Source organism: Piliocolobus tephrosceles, chromosome 4 (genome assembly GCF_002776525.5).
Source record: "Piliocolobus tephrosceles isolate RC106 chromosome 4, ASM277652v3, whole genome shotgun sequence".
Taxonomy (NCBI): Eukaryota; Metazoa; Chordata; class Mammalia; order Primates; family Cercopithecidae; genus Piliocolobus; species Piliocolobus tephrosceles.
In genome coordinates, this window is record NC_045437.1 from 162,022,086 (window position 1) to 162,036,487 (window position 14,402).

Below are 14,402 nucleotides of genomic sequence, written 5' to 3' on the forward strand. Positions count from 1 at the left end.
GTTTGAACCCTCAACAAAAAAAGCCCACTCTCTACATCATAGTATCTTTTACACTTTTGAAGAGTTTTTATCTGGGTCAGAACCCTGTCGCTTATAATAGAGGCAATTAGAAGAACTCTAGTTGCCAGTTGGCATTTGCCACCGAGGTACTAATGCCTACTAGTATCAGACTTTTTTTCCCCATCTGTAAGTAGACTCATGTGAAATAGAGCCTTGATTCTAAGTCATTTCCCCCTCAACACTATAATGGTTTGCTTTCAGATACACTCTAAAATGTGTGATGTGACCACCAAATGCTGATGTTTTCTGATATTTAGTATGGGATCCATATGGGGAAAGGGTCAAGGGTAAGAAAGGGTCAAACATAAGAATGGTTTTTAAGCAGTACTGAGCAGGAATGCCTTGCTCTAAAATAATTTGATTTATGAGATCTAAATCTTTGGGAGAGCTGCATCAGGAACTTGTTACATAACTGAAGGTTTCACCTTGAGACTTCATGACTCAAAAGTTCCTTTTAGGGTTTCAAAGTAGATTTGATTCTTTAAAATTGGATTTATCTGCTACTTTGGAGAAGCCGTCTGTTGTGAAAGGTGTTGCATTTGTACTTTCGTGTTGCTTTTGTATAGCTACCTTTCCATTGAAGAGCTCACCTTGCCAAGTCTTTGTGTGCTGGTAATTAGGAAGCTCAGAAAATGATCTACTAACGTTTCTTATCAGACATAAATCTTGAGATAGGGAAGGGATGGTTTTTGCTCACTAGGGAAGATCACCTTCTTCCCTGGCCTCCGAAGGCAGTATACTCAGGCAGCAGGGAATTAATCTACTCTTTGAGAGTAACACCAGTAAAATCAGTTTATCAAACATGGTCTTAAATAGAAATGGGCCTCTCATTTCAAAGACCCCTCATTTCACTTTTTGCTTTGTTGCCAGTACGACTACATACATCATCCGGATGATTTATGAGATCTAAACCTTTGGGAAGTCACTCCGATCAGGTTATCTTCTAGACCCCAAACAGGAAGATCAGGACTTCACTATGGCTTAGTTAATGGCATAAACACGGCTAAAAGGAATGTGTTACTCGAAGGAGAATGGTAGGCATTGAACTTCTTTAAGGGGAGTTAGAGGGTAGAATTAGGCAAGGTTCAGCCAGCACAATCCAGGTGAGAGGCACCCTGAGCCACAACGCAAAGGCCTGGTTTTCATGGCAGTACTTGTAAAGAGGTAGTACTAATTATTAGGATGCATCCTCTGGGTGTCTGGCACGATGTTGGCCAGATGTTGAAACATGAAGATTGATGAAGTCTCTGCCTCCAAGTCATGAAGACCTTCTAACGAATTCCTTTCTTCTGAGCCTCTATTCACTAAAAGGCTTCATAATTTGGCCTGTCGTGTACCTTAGTTCAGGAGAGACCGAGCTGACCAAGAAATATGTCTGGGTATTTGGCAGCTGGACAGCTGTGTTTTTGAATTATTAAGTTGGCATTGTAATATATAGCTCTGTCTCTTGTGAGCTGGTTTGGGTCAGCTTGTTCATGAGGATCTTATCTATCCCAGGCCTGCAGTGACAGCACCTTATGAGGTCCTGGATGGTCACCATTGACCTTTTCCTCTTCAATACTCTTCCACGCTCAAATTTCTACACTTTCTTTTTACAATTTAGAGCTTTGAAGATATAGAGTAGGTGGAAGGGTACAGAAATGAAAATGGAGAAAGTGGAGAGAATGAGGGAAAATAAGGCAAGAGAGATTGTGAAGGGAGTGCTAGAAAGTGTCCTAAAAGAACTAACAATAGTATGTGTGCTGAAATGTTAAGGACTAGGTGTGCTAATGAGAGCAAGTTACACTGAAATGCATAAATAAGACAGTTGGATAGAGAAACAATAGATACCTGATAAGATGAAGAAGATAGTAAAATATTCATTGTAGAATCTATTTTTTGACTTATATGGGTGTTTACTATATGATTATTTCAACTTTTTTGTATGTTTGCAAGTTTTCATTATAGGATATTGGGGGAGAAAGAACTAAGATTTATCTTCCTTACATTGCCCCTCCCTTAATTCTTAATAAATGGTATTCAAATTCTCAAATCATGTCACAACTCTTCACATGCAGGTATGTATTTTTCCAGAAACTTTTCTCAAAGTATGTATTGACAGTAAATAAACACAAGAAAAAATAAATGCAATGAGGTGAGAATTAATGAACAGTCACCAGGAGCTGCCATGGTGTCTGTCACTAAGAAAAAGGCTTACCAAGCTACATTTTCATTTTGATGGAATAATTTGATGAATAGAATTCAGGAACTCAGTGAACAGAGGCAGGGTTTCTCAATATCAGTTAAGAATTTCACCTTTCTAGGTACACATTTTAACTCTTTTTAAAAAAATATTCAGTTACCAGAAAACACGTTCCTGTCTATCTTTTACGGTAATTATATGTTCTGTCTCTTCTATTATAATATTTGTATATTTACCTTATAATCTGAGAAGGAAATTGAGACTATTTAGTTTGGAGAAGACATTACAGTATACAGGGCAGTCATGGCAGTTGACTTTAGTTACCTAAGGGACTATTCAAGAGGAGAGGAAGCTGAGTCAAACAATGTTGTTTTCAAGATAACACGAAGAACAATGGGTAGAAACCATGAGGAGGCAGACATTGGCACAACATGAGAAAGAACCCTCCGACAATCAGAGCTGCATCCAGAACAGGATAGGATGCATCCTGGCAAAGACCTCCTGCTCTGGGAAAGATCAAGCAGGGACTGGATGGACATCTTCAGACAGGCCCTTGGTGACCTGTGGGACCTGGGTTGAGAGGTCACTGGAAGTTGGGCTTCCCTCAACTCCTTCCACTTCTGGCTTTCTCCAGCTCCCTGAGGGGCACAGCACATGAGTAAATGGACATCTCAGCCCTCAAAGCCTCCAGGGTTGGTGTAGTTGGTACACTTTAAAGATAATTCTGGTATTTGTGAGAAGTTGGATAAGAAAGCCAAGAAAGCCTGTGGGTCCCTTAGAATTCAAGGATGATGTGAATCAAAATGTCACTTTAATATTTAGCTATAAGGGAGGGGAAAATTAAATTTAAATTAAAAATTGGATAAAAGACAGATTGGCTGTCTAACGTTTCTGTTGAGACCTTTTGATTACTCAGATACACTTAAAAATAGTTCAACATCTTCATCTTTTTTTTTTCTTTTCTCCAGAAAGAATTGCTCTCTGCTATCAATTCATAGCTTTAACCAAGCCCTTTGGGCATTTCAAACAATTCAATTTGCCAACATGTTTTTTATTAGTCATAGACATCAAATGATTTCAGCAACAATAATATTTTCCTTGCTGTTTGGTGTTCACTAGCCAGGCAACCCAAATGTCATACTCGAATCTAACGCAGTCTGTTATGGTCTCCTTAGTAACTAGGAACTCTCTTTGGTGATTACTGAAAGGATAGGAAGGCTTTATAGCTTGGAGGTAAATTCCTATTACTGTGCTCTTTGCCTACTTCTCCTACTGGGTGGAAAGAGGGAGGAAATCATGTATTTGTGCAATGTTTTGAAAAGGAAATATCTATTCGTATCATATTGCTGAATGGCTTGCACTATCCCAAGTTAATGAGAATTAGAAATAACCAGGGAACTATTCATAGAAGAGGGTCAACACAAAGTTGCCAGCACTGTTTAAAATTTCTGGGTATTTCCACATACTTTAAACTGTGGCAGTTACCCAATTGCCTGGCGCATGACATTTCTAAGCCTTAGATTCATGTCCTAGGACTACTGTGAGGATCCAAGGACATAACATAGAAGTCACAGCACCCAGCACTATGCCATGTAGTAGTTATGTCTTTCTGGTTTTGTCATTACTCTTAAAACACGTAAGAGAAAGTTTGAACTCTTCACTGAAACACTAAGCACCTTCTCTAAGGATACTTTAGAGGATACTAAGATAGAGAAGGTATCTTTTCTAAGCACCTTCTCTAAGAATACTTTAGCGTTTTAGTGAATAATTGAAACGTTGCAGAAAATAAAATGGAAGTTGTCATACTTTACAGAAAATAAAATTTGTACTTAATTGAAAGCAAGACATTTAATTTCTTCTTCTTTTTTTTTAGAAATTAAGTTTTCCGCATGATTGCATTGATCTCCTCCTCACTTTGGATGGGTAGACAAAACTTAATGTTCTGAAAACAGACATGCAAATAGCCTTGATTCAATCTCCTGCCAGAGCTGGCCCGGTGCCTAGGCAAAGTCGGTGACTGCCTGCGTGTAATGATGTGAGGAGCACTCCAAGGCACTGCCTCTTGCTCCTCACGGCAGCTCTCTCTTGGGCTTGCTCCTCACGGCAGCTCTCTCTTGGGCTTGCTCCTCACGGCAGCTCTCTCTTGGGCCTGCCAGGGCAGAGCTTCCTCCCACTTTGTCTGAAGTTGACTCTGTCCATCCCAGCCTCCTTCACTTAAGAGCCTGTATAACAAAGGGATTTTGTCTTCAGTGGCCCACTAAGAAAATGCTCACTACTGAAGACATAAAAGAGAATTTGGTTTGAATACAGAAGGTATACAAGTGTTCTTCCTTGCATTTCTCTTCTAATAGCCAATCAATAATAGTAATGAAAGTTATAAATAGTGATAGAATTTGGATACAACTTGTCTTTAAAAGTCAATTTGATATGTTTTGTATTTATAATATCCTCAGGAGAATATTTTAAAGTCTAGGGATGTCAAATGTGTGTCATGTATGTTCTTTTTCAGTTCATGGCAGGCCTTTGATTTGGGGATTCTTTAACCCTGTGTTGCCCCCCTAGATTCACAATCGTTTAGTCACACTTTCAGCAGCCACTGCCCATTGATGAAACCTGTCATCTGTGTTAGTATCTCTCTATGTAGACAAGGAAGTTGAGCTGCAAGAGAGTTCAGCTGGACCTAATCCTTGTTGTACAGTGAGTAGACAGCTAAATGGACTTGAACCAAGGTCTTTTTATTCCAGATGTTGATTTTTTTTCCAATGACAACATGAGTCTGCACTAATCAATAGCACCATATTATTATTATTATTTTTAAATTACTTAAAGGTAACCTAGAAAGGCAATGTGACAGCTTGGTTATAAAAATTTAGCATTGCAGTGTGCTGGTGAAGTGTGATGGCATTTATTGCATGAGTTGCCAAGATATCCCTAGAGAACCTAGGAAATAAAGGGAAGATTTGATGAACCCAGCTAAGGGCACTCTGAGACAGGTATTGTTCTTTCCCTTTAGTATCTTTCCTTGGAGTATCCTGAATTGATTCTTGTTATTGTGACCATTCTGTTGAGTAATCTGAAGTGACAAAGAATGGATCAGATGAACCTTTCTTACAAATGCCTCAAATGAAAAACATCACAAATATAAGACATAGCTTTTTCTTATTTAATTTGATAAAGTTTTGGGGAGCTAGTTGATACACAGACCCTTAGGACTCACCCTAACCTCGACCCAGAGCCCAATCCCACTGGTAGAAACTTGATGGCCAACAGAGTCAGATCTTGGAAATCAAAGCTAACACCTTTCAGTTCTTTGCAGAAGCCCTCCCATCTGAGTCCCGACTCATCTTATTTCATGTTGAAAAATGCTATAGAAATATGTTTTAGTTACTCCTGAAACCCAAGGTTTGGAATTTATAATAAAAAGAAAACAAAATCCCAGTAATTCAACCAACAACCTGACTCACTATAGGGGAAGAATTTGCCTGCAGTTGGAGCCAAATCTCAGTTCGTTCCCTCTGTAGGATAAATAATTATTAGATACAGAAGTGGCATTTGACAATAGATGTTCTGCTTTCCAGGATGCCAGTATAAGTGTTTGTTTAAGAGAAACTACGAATTAATACAAGATAAAGGGATAACCTTACACTTGGGGTGAATTCCAGTGATAAGATAGAACTTTCTAATAGTAGAGTTGTCCAAAAATTGGAACGTTTTGTCCTAAAATACAGTGCGCTTCCCTCCCCTGCATGTGGTAGACAGGCCATTGCTGGGAGTGTTCCAGAGAGATGCTAACAGTTATTGGTCACCTACAATATGCCAAGCATCATTCTGAGAACTTCATATGTGCTAGCTTCTTTTATTTTGTTTTATTTTTTTGAGATGGAATTTTGCTCTTATTGCCCAGGGTGGAGTGCAGTGGTGTGATCTCAGCTCACTGCAACCTCCACCTCCCAGGTTCAAGTGATTCTCCTGCCTCAACCTCCCAAGTAGCTGGGACTACAGGCGCCCGCCACCACGTCCAGCTAATTTTTTGTATTTTTAGTAGAGAGGGGATTTCACCATGTTGGCCAGGCTGGTCTCGAACTCCTGACCTCAGATGATCCACCTGCCTCAGCCTCCCAAAGTGCTATGATTACAGACATGAGCCACCATGCCTCATTTTATTTTTATAGCAAGCCAATGAGGGAGAAGTATTATAAATCCTATTTTTAGTTGCAAATACTGAGACACAGAAAGATTTAAGTATCTTGCCCAAAGTGAAATGGTGAGTCACAATTTAAATCTCTGCGCTCTGTCTCCAGACTTGCTTTCTATCATAATGTTGTACGTGCCTCAGTTAGTATCTTACCCAGTGTCCTACATTGTGGGGAGTTTTGATAAGAGGGCATTTCAGATTCTTTTTTTTTTTTTTTTTTTGACAGAATCTCACTCTGTGACTACACACCCACCGCCACTCCCAGCTAATTTTTGTATTTTTCAGTAGAGACAGGGTTTCATCATGTTGACCAGACTGATTTCGAGCTTCTGACCTCAAGTGATCTGCCTGCCTTGGCCTCCCCAAGTGCAGGGATTACAGGCGTTAAACATCACACATGGCCAAGGCATTTCAGATTCTATAAATTTATGTTAAAGCAAGTGAAAGCAGTGTCTAACCTCTGACCATGAAGTCTTATAGACATCGACTTGACCACTCAGTATGAATTAGAGTCACATGGAATCATCAAATCTTGGATGACACAGAATTGGATGCCCTCTTACAGGACAAACTGTCCAGTGTTTTGAAATGGAGAAGTAGAAACAGAGAAAAATGAAATAATTTGCCAAATTCATTAATATAAAGTTCCAAGAAGCAAAATTCAGAGCCAGATTTTCTGATTCCTTGTCTTACTGCCCCCTTTCCTGACCCCACATTATGCTGCTCCTTGGCCATAAGAACTGAAGAGCAATGGGATGGCTATGTCATGGGAATCTGGAGTGGGACCTAAGATTTTTTAAGTGTAAGGTTCCAGTATCAGAAGCAGCAAGACTTTTTGACAGGCAGCCTTCACTTAAAGCCCCTTTTATAGAGAGCCAGGGAAGACTGGACTCAGGCCCCTTTATGTAGTATACATAGACAGGCAGAAAGATCCAGGAAGTTGATAGAATGATCTAGGCAACTAAGATCTTGCTAACTTGAAAAAAAAAAAAAAAAAAAAAAAGAAAAAAAAAAAAAAGCTGGATCAATGTCTACTAGCAAACCTGTTTTCACAGAGCATTATGCTATATGCCATATTCCAACCCATTTCTGAGATTAAGGAGGTTCTACTTGCAGATTCTTTTCTTTGGGTAATACTGCCGCATCTTTTTTACCCAGTAAACATCAATGAAGTTGATAATCAAGATTTTTGAGAAAGAAAGAACCTATCATACAATAAATAAGTTTTCATATTACTGGCTGAGCATAGCAAAGAACAAATCTGAGAGCTCAAGCAGGTTGTGTGAAGAGAAAACGTAGACCAAGGAGATCTGGCTTTACCAGATTCGGTCTTACGATCTCAATCACACCCTGAGAACAGAGAGAGAAGTGCACTGTCACACCTAGCAGTGCCTGGCAAGAAGCTGTTTTCCAGTCCAATTCCCCCTGGGGACAGAAAGCGCCCAAAGGGCCAAAGCTATGTATGAAGCAATTTCAGTTTCTCAGCCCTACCTCTACAGTTGTTGGTATAATATCATTTGACAAACATCTGTAAGAAGTGCCGTGAGTAGAAGAGCACAGAAACCAGAGAGGATAGAATTTACAAGTGGCGAAAAAGAATTCCCATACCTGCTTAGTGAAAGTGCTGCTAAGCTCTTCTAACATGATCACAAAAATAATGAAGAGTAATAACTTTATAATCGGTCAGATACTTTGCTTTTTCTGTGTCCGGCACTCTCTTTGAACTTGACTGAAGCTGTCTTCCGAAAGAAAATTAACAGCTATTGGCCATCTGTGACTTATCTGGGATCAGAAAGCACAGGCATGTGTTCAAGGACTGGCAAATTGAGGTACTGAAGCACCAAGGTACTTAATTCACCTTTAGGGTTTTTGGTGTCGTAAGGAAAACCTAATTAAATTAATTTTCCCAATGAATATTCTTCTTCTTTACAAACCCCACTCTGCCTTGAAAGCAGTGAAATTACATGGGATACAGGTTCAGTGACGTACAAGAACTGGCCTTAAAACAACTTACAATGATAAAGAAATGAAAGTAGAGAAAAGGAAAATTATCATAAGAGGAGAAATGATGCGTATAACTGCATGAAATAGCTCACACACTGTAGAGGAGAAATTAGAGAAAACAGCCAAATGGGAGGTTTTCTGTGACATGTTATATTTTCTCATAAAATACAATATTTTTTTTTAAAAACTGCAGCTTTCTTGTGGCAGAGTTAATTTAGACATTTATAGAAGAAATGCCTAGGTTTAATGTGAAATGGACATGATCTCATATAAACATGTTTTCCATGTTAAAAGCAAAGGAGTATGTGGGTGACTGTTTTGAAAATTGCTGAGTTGCATGGTATTAGTTAATAGTGTTACTGATATTAATACTTTAGAATATTTATTCTTTATAAGTAAAACTTCTGAGAAAGTAATTGATTGTTGGCAATGAATCATGTAAGCACATGACTTCACAGTATTATCTGTAATTTGAATATTATATAGCTGCAATTAAATGAGTCAGTTCTTTAATCTTTTCCATTGCTTTCATCTAGTATGTGTCTGGAAACAGAAAAAAAAATGGTTTTGTAGAGGCAAGAATCTCAAGCTAAGTTTTTCCTAAGAAAATGTAAAATTTTCCATTGACTTCATTAGAAGCAATATGTGATAGTTAATTTGACTAAGGACATTTAAACGCATATGGAGAAATTACTAAAAATTAAAACATCAAACTTGGCTTCTGGCTCAAGATGTGATTTTCCATCTTGACTCTTTTACTTGAAAGGTAATATTCACTAGAATATCAAACTGACTGGGCAATGTAAGAAGTTAGAATAAGTTGATGTAGCAGAGATTTTTTTTTCCTTGGGGTACACATAACCACATAGTATTGCTGAGCTATAGAACCAATGCTATATGGTCTGCACATGCTGAGAACAACTACTTTTATCTAGAACTGCAGATAGTGTTCAACAGTTTAGTTGTTATTCCTACCCTGAAAGTTCTCTGTTCTTGATTTTCCTCTTCTCACTTACCTACTCTAACACAGGGAGCACCATAGTATAAAAAAAGGTTCAGAGGGGACAGCAAGTGCCACTACAATTCTATCCTGTTCTTTATTTAGAGAAACCAAGTTCCTCAGGGTACTACAGGCACAAAGCAAAGAAAGGAGTTGATCTGCAAATAAATTACAAACATGTGATCTTGACAACGATAGATATAACCCAGCGATCAAAGCTGAACTACCTTCAAGTTCATTTGCCCGATAGCTACAAGACAAGGTCACTTTGGGGGTCTCCTTGCCAACATATTTTATAGTCCCTCCCAATTCCATCCATATTCATACAATTTTATAAATGTGTACTGAAGATATTTGATCTAGTATGGATGACACTCTAGTCTGTGCCCATTTGATGACAAGAAAACCATGTCTCCATGTTTCCAATATTGAAACAAAATCACTCCTTGTTTTTCTGAGTTAAAACCTTAGAGTCTAATGGTCTGACAATCATTAGCTTAACCTCTCCCTTCAGCTTTCCTGCAGCTCCTGTCCTTGACCACTAGGGCAACCTAAACCCTAAACCTTTAAAAATGATGGAAAAAATAGCAGTAGTCGGCTACAGCTGAAAACTTCTTTACTTAAAGCTGTCAGTCCTGCTCTGTGGAAGTAGTTGAGCACCTGGGGAAATGGTCTGAATTTCAAGCAGTATTTCACTCTAAATCAAGTTTCATTTCTCATACTCAACATTTTAGCTGTGATTTTAGTTACTTTTTTTGTTTTATCCTTCTCCCCTATTCAGAGAAGCTTTTTGTTCATGTTATGAAGCCATGTTTCATAGGTGGAGAGACAAGAATATTTAGATTTATATGTAGTTATTTTTAATAGTCCTTAGAACATAAGTTTAATTTCAGAGTGTGATGTTGCAAGTGAATTGGGTTATATGTACGCAAGGTGAGGTTGCCGAGACATGACCCAATAAAAGAAGCATTTGATACTTGTAAATAGCATGTAAACAGAGAGAGAGGAAAAGGCGTGGTGGTGATGTGAATTTTTACTCTGGAGATATTAGTAAGTTTCATATTGCATATTTTAACAAGCCTAAACAAATGCCCTTGCTCTAAAACAAATAATCACATACAGATTATTCTTTGGTTTTGTTGGATTCAAGGACTATCTTGTTAATTTACTCACCAGCAAGGTGTCTTAACTAATTCCATTACAAATCTAGCATTGAAAAGACAGCACATGAAGCTGAACTCCCAAGCAAGGATCTTTAAGTAGATCTCAATATCCTATCTGGTAGCCCTCTAAGCCTGTTTCCATCAACACATGCTCATCTCTGGGAGATATGCAGCGATAACAGGTAGGGAGGGAACTTGTGGATTTGGCTTAAAACCACTTGCCTCATCTCTCACTAGTGACTTGTGGTGTCACAACTTCCCAGAGTCTGAGAATGTAAAATTTAGGAATAATCAAATGAGTTGTTAATACAGAGGAGTTTGAGGATTTCCCAGTGTAGATAAATGGTGAGTTTCCTGCTATGGTCCTGACCCAGAAATCTCAAGGGAGTCAAATTTAATCAGTTATGTTTTGAACTTGAAATTTCTGATCATCCTTTGTAATAGTGGGAGCAACAATGGCCTGAAACAAGACCACTCAGATACGAAGATGTTTGGTGCCCAGAAATACATCCTTGGTACACCCTGGATTGACTCTGATTTCCTCTAGGTGAGAGTGAGGCTGACCCAAGGCCAGCCAAGCTTCTGTAAAACTGAAGCTCAGGAGATGCACAACAAATACATATTTTTTGACAGTTTAAAAGAACAAACAGAGGAATAATATACTCCTTAATTTTGCTCATATATTATGCGTCAAAGTTGAAAGTGACCTCTACTTGCTCTAATTTCAGTTTTACAGTGTCTTATCTAAACTGACAGTGTCAGTTATTCTGAGTCACAAAGGAATTTGACTTTTCAACTGGAAGACTTTTTTTCTTTTTAATTGTGATTTAAAAGTGCATAACATAAAATTTACCATCTTAACCATTTCTAAGTGTACAATTTGGTAGTATTACATATAGGCACATTGTTGTGCAACCAGTTTCCAGAAAGTTTTCATCTTGCAAAAGCTGTCCAGTACCCATTAGATAACAACTCCCCATTTCTTCCTCCTTCCAGCTTCTGGCAACTAAAATTCTAGTTTCTAGTTCTATGTATTTGGCTCTTCTAAGTACCTCATATAAGTGGAATCACACAGTATTTATTTTGAGATTGACTTATTTAACTTAGCATGACGTCCTCATTCATAATTTACTTTCCAGCAAGGCGTCTTCTCTAATTGCATTACAAATCTAGCACTTTATTTATGTTGCACCGTGTGTCAGAATTTGCTTCCTCTTTAAAGCTGAATACTATTTCATTGTATATATATGTATTGTTTACTCATTCATCCTCGGATAAATACTTGGGTTGTTTCCAGCTCTTGGTTACTGTGCAGCAGACATTTCTTGAAGTAGTGATCATGGTGGCACAATACTTACAATACTTGCCTTTTCCAAATTAACTGAAACTTTTTACCTTTTAATTATAAATTTCATTCTCTCTTCCCCAAAATACTTACTTTTTGTTTTTGTTGCCAAAGACACATAGGCTTCAAAGTGGGAAAACATTTTGAAGCCATCTCAGATCTTATTATATGATTCTGGTAGGATAATTTCTATCACAGATTTCTAAGTTAAGCTTTCCTTTTGTGTCTCACTTAGAGCCTTCCTCCTTTTTTTTTTTTTTTTTTTTTAGTAAAGGAAGAGTCTATACTACTGTCACTATGACTTATAATGCTTTTATTGGGAAATGCAAAACCTCAATGACAGAGCCAGGCCTAAAGTCATCAAGCAGACATCACTCAATGCATTAGTGTAAGAAATAGGAAAACTTTGATAAATATTCAGGAGCTGTTAGAAAAGAAATTACCATCAGACAAGCTAATTCAGTGGTGAGCTTCTTTCAATCTTCTACTCTTTTGAAAAAGTTGTGCTAAGGTTTCCCCTATTGTTCTACAGTTTGGGATTTGCACATCAGATCTATCTGAAGAGTCTTTTAAAAATACACATGCTCCAGATTCTCTCCAGTCCTACTCAGTCAGAGTTTGGGGAAGTTTGGGCATAAGACTGTAATTTAGGCCGGACGCGGTGGCTCAAGCCTGTAATCCCAGCACTTTGGGAGGCCGAGACGGGAGGATCGCGAGGTCAGGAGATTGAGACGATCCTGGCTAACACGGTGAAACCCCATCTCTACTAAAAAATACAAAAAACTAGCCGGGCGAGGTGGTGGGCGCCTGTAGTCCCAGCTACTTGGGAGGCTGAGGCAGGAGAATAGCGTGAACCCGGGAGGCGGAGCTTGCAGTGAGCTCAGATCCGGCCACTACACTCCAGCCTGGGCGACAGAGCGGGACTCCATCTCAAAAAAAAAAAAAAAGACTATAATTTGACTTTTAGGCTTTCTGGTTGGTTCTGATACGTACTACTGTAAAGATCAACTGTCAACTGGAAGAGTATCTTAGGCAACAGCCAGGTGCTAGCCACAAAAGCTGTGAGTGTCCTCGCGGACATGTGTATGCTTGTATACATGAGGTCACTGAGGCCAGCATGAGTGTGTTGGGGGAAGCAGGGATGGCAGTAACTCCAGAATGTTGCAGATGGGGAGGTTCCCATGAGAACTTGGTCCATGTAACATACCTGCCTTTTTTCTGTAGAAGGCCAGTTTCAGCTTTAGAGAGAAAGAGATTTGTTGAAGCAAAGGAATTGCAGGTTTTTGAAATTATAAATATTGCAGTGCAGTTAATGATTTGTAGAGTATAGGAGCTTCCTTTCTTGGGGTAGATATGAAGAAAGAGTAAGCAAAGTATCAAACTGCACCAAGTCATTCAATGCTTCAGCACTCCCTCTGTCTCTGACTCGGAGAAAAAACCCCAGTCCTTCTGATTCTTATTTCCCACTCACAACTCCCTTAAAACTCCTTGCAGATTAAAACAACTAAAAACGTTTACATACCTGTTTTCACACTCAGTGCATTTTTCAGTTATTTCAATGACTTTCATAGGCTTCAAAGAAATCCAGCAGGAAAAAAATCTAAGTCCTTTTTCTAACTCCATCAACAACAGAGAAATTTGAGGCAAGTGCCTGGATGTTCACTTTCTCCAAATGCCAAATGGAATTTTTAAAACCACCTCAGGGTTTACATACTCATGAATTAACACAAATGCTTTGAGCCTCAAATGTTCAAAGTGAGGTGTGGAACAGAGAGAATGAAAAGAATACTTTAAGAAACTTTTTTTTTTTTTTTTTTTTTTGAGACGGAGTCTCGCTTTGTCGCCAGGTTGGGGTGTGGTGTCACAATCTTGGCTCACCGCAACCTCCACCTCTCAGATTCAAGAAATTCTCATGCCTCAGCCTCCCAAGTAGCTGGGATTACAGGCACCTGTCACCATGCCTGGCTAATTTTTGTATTTTCAGTAGAGACGGGGGACGGGGCTTTCCTATGTTGGCCAGGCTGGTCTCGAACTCCTGACCTCAGATGATCTGCCCACCTCGCTTGGCCTCCCAAACTGCTGGGATTACAAGCACGAGCCACTGTGCCTGGCCAGGAATTTTTTGGCATGGTGGCGCATGCCTGTAATCCCAGCTACTTGGGAGACTGAGGCAGAAGAATCGCTTGAACCCGAAAGGTGAAGGTTGCAGTGAGCCGAGATGGCACCTTTGCATTCCAGGCTGGGCAACAAGAGCAAAATTCTGTCTCAAAAAAAAAAAAAAATACCCAAGATGTTAAAAAAATAATAATAATAACCCATACTTCTTAAAATGCTTTAAATCCTTTCTAATCCCTGTGTCTACTTAACACACAAACACACATCCTATAAAAGAAAGAGAAAACTTGTCATCTTTATGGTATAAAATATCTCAGGGATTTTTGCTGGCTAACCTA

At 38.9% G+C, this 14,402-nt stretch overlaps 1 protein-coding gene across 1 annotated transcript in view; it reads right to left on the reverse strand.

The window, feature by feature from the left end:
- The window catches only part of CCDC192 (coiled-coil domain containing 192), a 243,168-nt gene that overhangs the window by 70,971 nt on the left and 157,795 nt on the right, over positions 1 to 14,402 (reverse strand). The gene's annotated exons all lie outside the window — the stretch shown is intronic.